This window comes from Mandrillus leucophaeus, unplaced genomic scaffold, assembly GCF_000951045.1.
Source record: "Mandrillus leucophaeus isolate KB7577 unplaced genomic scaffold, Mleu.le_1.0 Scaffold392, whole genome shotgun sequence".
Lineage (NCBI taxonomy): Eukaryota > Metazoa > Chordata > Mammalia > Primates > Cercopithecidae > Mandrillus > Mandrillus leucophaeus.
In genome coordinates, this window is record NW_012104165.1 from 392787 (window position 1) to 402320 (window position 9534).

Below are 9534 nucleotides of genomic sequence, written 5' to 3' on the forward strand. Positions count from 1 at the left end.
AGAACAAAAAGAACAAGGCGTCATAATTGAACACATATCGTTGTCAGGCTTCCACGTTTTTTGTGAAGTGACACATTAAATGTAGAAAGATTGTGAAGAAGTAACGATATATATTGTAATCCCTAGAGCAACTACTAAAAACATAGTTTAAAAGTCTGTAAGAAAATTCAAGATTTTTAAGAGAAAACCTTAAAATTCAGCCAGATGAAGATTAAAATTAATATAGCAAATTAAGTTTTCCACAGAAGTGTTAGGGACTGCCAAGATTATCGAGGGGGCATTGTGAGGTTAGAAATCAAAAACTTTTAATTGTTTTAAATCATTCAATACTTATTCAACATAAGTTTAATGAGTACTATATGCTAAATACTCTAGGCACAGGTGATTTAACGTGAAAGAGACTAAAAAACAAAACAAAACAGAAAGAAAAGAAAAACTCTGCCTACATAGAGCATACTCCATAGTAAGAAAGACAAACAATAGACTTGCTACATAAATACATTGTATATTATGTATTAGTCTGTTGCTGCATTGCTATAAAGAACTACCCGAGACCAGGTAATGTATAAAGAAAATAAGTTTAATTGACTCACCATTTCACAGGCTGCACAGGAAGCACACCTGGGGAGGCCTCAGGAAACTTACAATCATGATGGAAGGTGAAGGGGAAGCAGGCGCGCCTTACATGGCTGGAAAAGGAGGAAAAGAGAGAGAGAGGGGAGGTGCCACACACTTTTGAATAACCAGATCTCGTGAGAACCCACTTACTATCAAAAGAACAGCAAGGGGGATGTCTGCCCCCATGATCCAGCACCTCCCATCAGGCCTCTCCTCCAACACTGGGGATTATAATTCAACATGAAAGTTGGAGGGGCGGGAACTCTACCCTCCCAGGAACAGCTGCAGCTGCCCAGCTGTGGCTGCGGACCTGGGCATCCCTGTGCTCTTGTGGGTCCTGGAAGCCCTGTCCCCAACAAGCTCCAAAGTGCCTGCTCCTGCTGCTTAGCATCTCCCTGGTCGTGGCATCCACTCTGATTTTACAGCAAAGTTGAGGCTGAGCCTGGGCGCAGTCATAACCTGACCAGGTGTGCACATGCTCAGAGCAGCGCTGACATGCCAGCCCCTGCCACCTTGCCCCCCTCCAGACTTTGAGCACTGAAAAGCATGGGAAGGAGGCTGAAGCCGGGTTGACGGTGGCTAAGTGTGGGCCTTCAGGCCCAGCATGAACAGCCTGGGCACCATGGAGGACATGATTGGTGGTGGCAGGAGGCAGACAGGCTCCTGGGTGGAAAGGGGTGGGTCCCCAGTGAAGCCCCACTTTCAAGTCAGGGATGGCCTAAAGCATGGGGGCTGGGCTGTCAGTTCTGGGTGCAGTCCACAGCCTGGCAGGGAGTGAGAACTTTTGGTGCTTTTTCCACCCACCTGTGATCACCCATGGACCAATTGGCATGCACTTCCTCCCTTCTGAGCTCATATAAACCTCAGACTCAGTCAGATTCAAACAGACATTGGGAGGACCTGCCTGCAGAAAGGAGCTACCCACTGCAGGTCTCCTCTCTGCTGACAGCTGGACACTCATCGAGACAACCTGTCTGCGGAAAGAAGCTACCCACTTTGGGTCTCCTGAGAGCTGTTCTGTCACTCAGTGAAGCTCCTCTCCCACTTCTTCACCCTCCAGTTGTCCAGATACCTTATTCTTCCTGAATACGGACCAAGCGTGGGCCAAAAACTTGGGACCTGCCAAATGGAAGGACTGAAAAAGCTGTAACACAAACAGGGTTGAAACATGGCTCCCTGCTTGCCATGTTGCGGGCAATGAGAAGAAGAGCTGCAGACCTTAAGTGAGCCTAAATCTAGAGGCTCCCTGAGCCAGCACTATGACACCCTCTTTGAGGCTCTGTGGCTCCTGGCATCTCCAAGCTTCCAGAAGTCATTGAGTTTCCCTTGTCCAGACATGGGTGCCCACAGTGGAGGTACTTCCACTGCATGCGGTACATCTGTTCCAGCTGCAGCCTTGCACGGAGCTGCCTGCCCCACCGCAGCAGCCAGCGTGTGTGGTTGTGCTCACTGGCCAGACCCCGTGCTCACTTGCCCACATACCCCTGGTTGTGTGGCTCACCCTTGGCAGGTGTGGGATCTGAGACAGTAGTGTGAGCTGAGCACAGCCTGCCAGGCTGAGTAGGTGGAACAAGCCCAGTGGTAAGACCAATACTCAGTCAGGCAGAAGGAGCTGCCGGCCACAGAGGTTTCTGGCTGGCAAAGCAACATCCCAAGGATCCCATGACATTTTCAACTTGCCTTATATGCCTTAACATAATCTATTTACAATGCTAACTCACCCCAATTAGTTTCCCACCCATGTCCTCTCCACAGCACACTGGTGGCTCTTCCAAAGTACCTTATTCCTCTTAGATATTCTAGATTCTCTTAACTGGAGTTACTTTCAATTCCTTTCTCTTTCATCCCCTGAATCTAAACTAAAACATTACTGTTCCTTGCCGAAACAAGCTGTGTCATGGCATTTTTTCCCCCAAAAGTTTCTAATAATTAACAATCAACTCTATGACAAAGTCAAACCCTTAGTCCTATTTAGCACAGCAAATTTCACCCTTAACATTTTTAACATAAGGCTACTACCCATTGCCCCATAGAAAACACAGTCTCTTCTACCTCTAAGCCTTGTCTTATATTTTCTCCCCTTAAAATCCCTCAGTTCTCCTTTGAGCAAATTGCAACTATATTTCAGTGCACACCAAAATCCCACCCCTTCATAAAATCCTCCAAATCACACTCTCCTTCTCTGAATTCCTACGAGATGTTTTCTCTTTACCACTTAAAATGGATGTGTGTGTTTCCTTGAATTCTTCCTTAACTCCTTGGTTAGACAAGGCTGCTGAAGAACTGAATACCACAGACAATGCCTAATTGAGAACCTACCTGCTATGCTAGTTACCAAATGCTAGTTACTAAATGCTATACTAGTTACCAGAAACAAACAAACAAACAAAAACCAAAACATTATGGGAAGGCAGGTGGCAATAGACAACCAATCTTTTAAAATTCATGATCAAAGAGAATAGGCCTTGCTTCCTAGAAAATAAAATATCTGGAATTCAAGTCACTGAATTGAAGTTTTTTGGGCCCCAAACCACCAGAATGAAAGTAGAAAATGTAAGATACTTCAGGAAATGAAAATATAACTCACCCTGAATCCAGCCATCAAGGGCCTAGCAGTCATTCTCTCTTCTTCTGGGCTCTTCTCTTGAAGAAGGGCAGAGTCTTGAGACAGTGGCTCTGAGGAAAGAGAGAGGAGCTATGAAGCAGTCAGCTTGTGTCTACAGCTACCACTTGATATTCTAGAACTACACTCTCCAATATGGTAGCCATTCCCCACATGCAGCTGTTTAAAATTAAATAAAAGACTTAATTATTCAATTGCAATAGTCACATTTCAGTGCTCAATAGCTAATGTGGTTAGTGGCTACTGTACTGAGCAATGTATACATCAAAAATATCCACAAAAGTTCCACTGCATAGCACTGGTCTAGATATCCACATATGTGTATGTTTTTGAAGTCATACTAACTGAATCTTCAGCTCCAGGAAGTAAAGAAAACCAGACATTCCTTGCCACCTCATGACCACAGAAAGGCCACAGGCATTGCATTCTTAATAGCTTGAATGTTTGTCTTCCCAAACTTCTTGTTGAAATTCAATTCCCAGTGTTGGAGGTGGGGCCTAATGGGAAGGTTTGGATCATGGCAACGAGTGAATCCCTCACGAACAGCTTGGTGCTATCCTCATAACAAGAAAAGGGTTCTCACTCTATTCGTTCCTGCAAGAGCTGATTTTTTTTTTTTTTTTTTTTTTGAGATGGAGTCTCGCTGTGTCATCAGATTAGAGTGCAGTAGCACAATCTTGGCTCACTACAACCTCCGTCTCCCGAGATCAAGTGATTCTCCTGCCTCAGCCTCTGGAGTAGGTGGGACTACAGGTGCCCACCACCACTCCCTGCTAATTTTTGTATTTTTAGTAGAGACGGGTTTCACTGTGTTGGCCAGGATAGTCTCAATCTCTTGACCTCATGATCTGTCCACCTTGGCCTCCCAAAGTGCTGGGATTACAGGCATGAGTCACTGCGCCAGGCTACAGCCAGTTGTTAAAAAGAGGCTGGTCCCTCTCCCCACTCTCTCTTTCTTCTTCTCTTGCCATGTAGTCTCTGCACATGCCAGCTCTCTTTCACCCTCCACCATGAATGGAAGCAACTTGAAGCTGTCACCAGAAGTAGATGCTGGAGCCATTCTTTTTATATAATCTACAGAACTATGACCCAAATAAGCCTTTTTTCTTTCTAAATTAACCAACTTAGGTATTCCTTTACAGCAGTAGAAGCAGTCTAAGACACCATCCATGGTTTAAGTAGGTTCCAGATAACAAGAGCAGTTACCTAGATGCTATCATAGCATTTACTACCTGTTTTGAAATTATCTTTTGGAGTATCTTTTGCCATCCCCACCACTACACATGAATCAAGATTTTCCCATATTTATATTCCTAATAACAAAACTGTGCCTGGCATATATATGGTAAGTCTTGATATGTTTGGTGAAATGAATAGGCTAAAATTTGTGTCAAATTCATAATTTAGATTTTTAACATATTGAATTTTCACATTCATTCAGCTCTGTAATAAGGACTCTTATAGGCACTGGGGATGCAACAAGTATGAGACAGAATAATCCCCGATGAGAGGGGCAGCAAAAAAAAAAAAAAAAAAAAAGCAAAACTAAACCAAACTATACAAGCATGTATAAACTCAAGTAGTGATGAACATATTCCCAAAAAAGTAGAATAAAAGGATAAACAAGGCCTTTATTTTAGATGACATGGCCAGGGAAAACTTTTCTGAGAAGGAAACATTTTTATTGGACTTGTGAAAAAAGAGTAAGCCATAAAGATATCTGTGGGCAGACTGAGAAAACAGCAAGTGCAAAGTCTGCAAACAAAATCTTGAGGTTAGAATATCCTTGTCATGACCTAAGAACAAGGAGGCCAGTGTAAGCTAATAGAGCGTAACAATGAGGAATTTATCTTTAAATGTTATAAAATAATGCTGTCGCCCTTTGTTTTTCAAGTATATAGGAGAAATTGGTTGGCAAATCCTCTCAACATAAGGCATACTGCCCTTATTATCAGAGGCAGTGTTGGTTAATGGAATAAACACTCCACTGGGATTGAAGAACCCTAGATTCTAATATCTGAGTTAGTAAAATGCTGTACAGCATTAAGCAAGTCACTAATTTCCTCGACTCTTTGTTTGGTAACAAAACAATAGGGATAAGAGTATCTGTTCCTCTTGTTTTATAGAACTTTGTAGGGAATAAGCAAGATGTAAGATTTGAAAAAGACCCTCTGAATTTACACATTTGAAAGAAGAGGTTTAGGACACTGCTTCTCAAACTATCGTCCGTGGATCAGCAGCAACAGCATCACCTGGGAACTTGCCAGAAATGCAAATTAGTAGGCCCAACCCCAGACCTACTGAATCAGAAACTCTGGTGGTGAGTTTAGCGATGTGTTTAACAAATCCTCCAGGTGACTCTGATGCGAGCTAAGAAGCACGAGTTTATAAGAAAATGAAATTGTTAAAACCAGCTCCTGAAAGACCCAAGCAATGGAGAATGTCCTCTTGGAGGTTCAGAATCTTATTGCTTGCAGCTGCCATGAGCTAGTTATTTTATTTTTTATTTTTATTTATTAATTTTTTGAGATAGAGTCTCGCTCTGTCGCCCAGGATGGAGTGCAATGGCGCCAGCTTCCGCTCACTGAAAGCTCTGCCTCCCGGGTTCACGCCATTCTCCTGCTTCAGCCTCCCCAGTAGCTGGGACTACAGGTGCCCACCACCACGCCTGGCTAATTTTTTTGTATGTATTTTTAGTAGAGACAGGGTTTCACCGTGTTAGCCAGGACGGTCTCGATCTCCTGAAATCGTGATCCGCCCGCCTTGGCCTCCCAAAGTGCTGGAATTACAGGCGTGAGCCATCGCGCCCGGCCATGAGCTAGTTATTATACTGAATGTTTCACATAAACCAGAGGAACTCAACAGACAGGACCTGGTCCTTACATTGAGTGGAGGAAATAACTACTGGCATTTAATTTGTAGGAGTCAGGGATCCCAGATGTCCTTCAGCACAGGACAATCCCAAACAATTTTTTAAAGTTTTGCAGGACATTCAGATGGGTAAAAATTCTATTGATAGTTATCGGAGCCTAGAACCTAACTCTTTTTTCACGTACAACCACAGAGTCTTTTTCATTTCTTCTTCTTTTTTTTTTTTTTCCAGTGCTAATATATGATGATCTTCTATAAGGACAACTATGGTCTAAATCAAGGTACTTTGTTCTGAATTTTACTGAGATTCGATCATTTTATCAACCTGAGTTGCAGTGTGTTCTCTTTCATTTCTCCTTTATTGTTAGAGTTAGGGCATCATATAGCTTTAAAATATGTAGGTTAGGCTTATTGCCAAGGTAATGAATTTTTATTTCTGGATAGAAATGGGGGCATTACAAAATACTTGTTATACAAAGAGCCTGCTTGGTCTGAAAGAGTTGAAAACTATTGAGATATATTGGGTAATTTAGCCTCACAACAATTTAACTATGAAAGTTAAATCCCCCCAAAAGGTTAAATAACTTGCCTAAGGTTACCACAGAGCCAATAAGTTTCAAAGCGAGAATTCAAATTCGGACCTGTTTGGATTCAAAATCCAGGCTCAAGAAAAATGTATGTTCACACAAAAACCTGTAGGTGAACATTTACAGCAGCATCATTTATAATTATTAAAATCTGGAAATGATACAAATGTCCTTCAAAAGGTGAGATTTTTTTTAAAAAAAACTGATACATCTATATACAATATTATTTAGCAATAACAATGTTCAGCAAAAAATAAGAAAGTGACACAATAATGTGGCCACCTTAAAGGCTTCATACTGAGGGACAGAAGCCAGTGTGAAAATGTTACACACCGTATTATTCCACTTATATGGCACTCTGGAAAACACAAAACTATAGAGATGGAGAACAATCAGTGGCTGCGGGGGCTAAGGGTGGGGAAAGGGTGTAAATATAAAGGGGTAGCACAAGGAAGTTTTCTGGAGTGAATGAAACAGCTCTGTATCCTCTGGTGGTAGTTACCCGAATCTAAACATGTTCCAGAACAGTATGCCTCCCCCATGTCAATTTTATTGTATGATAATTTTAAAATTAATTAACCAAACCAGGCAGTTTCCATTGTACTTTGATAGATAAAAGGCAGGCGTGGGGAAAGAGGTGCGTACATTTGAAGTGACCCGGAGAGGGGTTTTGGTCGTCTTCATACAGCCCCTACTACACAAGCGTGAAATTTCGCTTTCTTCCCAATTTCTCACACGAAAACTCGTGTGTGTGTGTGTGTGTGTGTGTGTTTTCCTCAGCCTTCACGTGGGGAAAGGGAAAGCTCTCTTTCCTCAAATCAGTTCCCAGAACACACTCGCTCTTGAGCTATTTCTTACTTCTCTTCAGGCAAAGCCGTAGCCTCCACCTTACCTGCTCCAGCCACTGTGACATTACGCAGGTTCCGTTCCTTGCACTACCACTGGTTATATTTCCTTAGTGACCCTCGGCCTCTTCTGGGAGAGTCCCTGGTCCCAGTCAGCGGGAGCGGCTTCTCCAGTTTGTGGCTCTCCGGGAGTTCGCCTCGTCCCTCCGTCTCAGGCAACCACCTATTTCTGACCTCTGGAGGCCGGGCTGAGCCTGGAATTTTATAACCAGCGCCCGCTGGCCGTCGTCACCCTCTGAATAATTCCTCGCAAAACTCCCGGGGACCCTTCTTAGTGTCAGTAGCCACAGTCGCCGCCGTTCCTGCGCCTAGAAACCTTCCACGACCCTCAACCCCACATGGCCCAGAGCTGGCTCGGGTTCCCGCAGGATACACTGCACGCCCAGTGCCCTGGAGGGCGCGTCCCGGGCTCCCCTACGCCTTTTGGAATAAGCAACAAGCGCAGGTATAAAAGTGAGCCTCCACTCCCACCTCTACAGTGCTCCCCACCCGCTCCTTCTGGCCGCTTTCTTCTGAAATAGCAAGGCACCCCTGGAAGCTTCAGGCTCCTCCACAGGCGAGTGCCCACCCACCTATCAGGTAAGAGGTGCAACTGACACTCAGTACGCGGAGGAGCGCGCTGACAAAGGGTTTACCTGTCCGAATTGAAGTACGCTTGACTGGCTGTGGGCTGGCTGGCTCTTGCACGCAAATACATTTCCCAGTGCTGTCTGCGGCTGGAGAGATTTAGGGTTTGGGACGTGGCTAGCACAGGCCTGAGATCCTAATTGGGAGGTGTAGGCATGGCGGCTGGAGAGTCTGATCTATGTGACACTTTCACTGTGACTAGGGTATAACTTGAATAATTTGTATGCAGTAAAGTTCCTCTGCATTACATCATTGACAGCTCTCTAGTAAGCAAAGGACAAAAACAAGTTCTCATTATCTCTTTTTATAACACACAAACATTAAACCACTAATTAAAAATCACAGGGCCCCAGAAAAATCAGACACCTTTATTTTACAATAAAAATAGCCAATTAAACACACACTGTATGTCAGGCTGTCTTCTAAGTACTTTACATGTTTTATCGCATTTGAGAAGGCAAAAATCAGCCCTGCTATTAACCAGACTCAATGACACTGACAGGCTGCTGCAAACTTAACCTCAAGCAATATTTCTACCAAAATGATACTGTAGCAGCTGTAAAGTGTCATAATTGTTAAAGGTGGAGGGAGTCCTGGTTCTCGGCATCTTGAACAAAGAATTGAACAAATCGCACAAACAAAGCAAGGAAGAGACAAAGGGATTTATTGAAAGTGAAAGTACACTCCACAGGGTACCAAGCATAGGAACTCAAAGATACCGGTACAGAAGTTTTGGGCGTTTAAATACCCTCTAGAGGATTCAATTGGTTACTTCCGTAAGCCCTATGTAAATGGAGAGGATGAAGTAAAGTTACAAAGTCATTTATGGTGTAAGCCATATGGAGAGGATATTTCCTGTTATACCTGAAGTGTGCACCAGCTGTATATTCCCTGCCTCCAGGCCCTATTTTCCTGCCTCAATAATCACTCTTTTTAAATGTTTATTGTTTCCTTACCAATGGCATGCCCAGGTTTGTCTTGCTACTCTCACTAAAAAAAAGATTATCTTGTTTGCTGAAATCATGAGATTGTCAAGAATTTTGCTATTTGAAATGAACGAATTATTATTAACACATTACAGAAGAGTAAATAGTCACAGAGAGGTTAAGTAACTCACCCAAGGTCATTCACTTGATTTAACTACAGGAGCACATATTCTTAATTGCTGTAGAAACAGGCCCAAGATGTTATTAAAGTTTCACAACTAGCAAATGGCAAAACTAGGATTAGAATCCCTTTCTATTCTCAGTTCAGTCTTTTTCCTATACTATCTCACTGTGGTATTTTTTGGATTGGGGCATAT

At 43.2% G+C, this 9534-nt stretch overlaps 1 long non-coding RNA gene across 1 annotated transcript; it reads right to left on the minus strand.

The window, feature by feature from the left end:
* Window positions 1-589: 589 nt before the first annotated feature.
* On the minus strand, window positions 590-8288 carry LOC105547563. The gene is made up of 3 exons (XR_001007237.1): window positions 8240-8288; window positions 3206-3294; window positions 590-689 (listed from the first exon to the last, which is right to left on the minus strand). It is a non-coding gene; the product is annotated as an uncharacterized LOC105547563 (long non-coding RNA).
* Between the last annotated feature and the right edge of the window lie 1246 nt (window positions 8289-9534).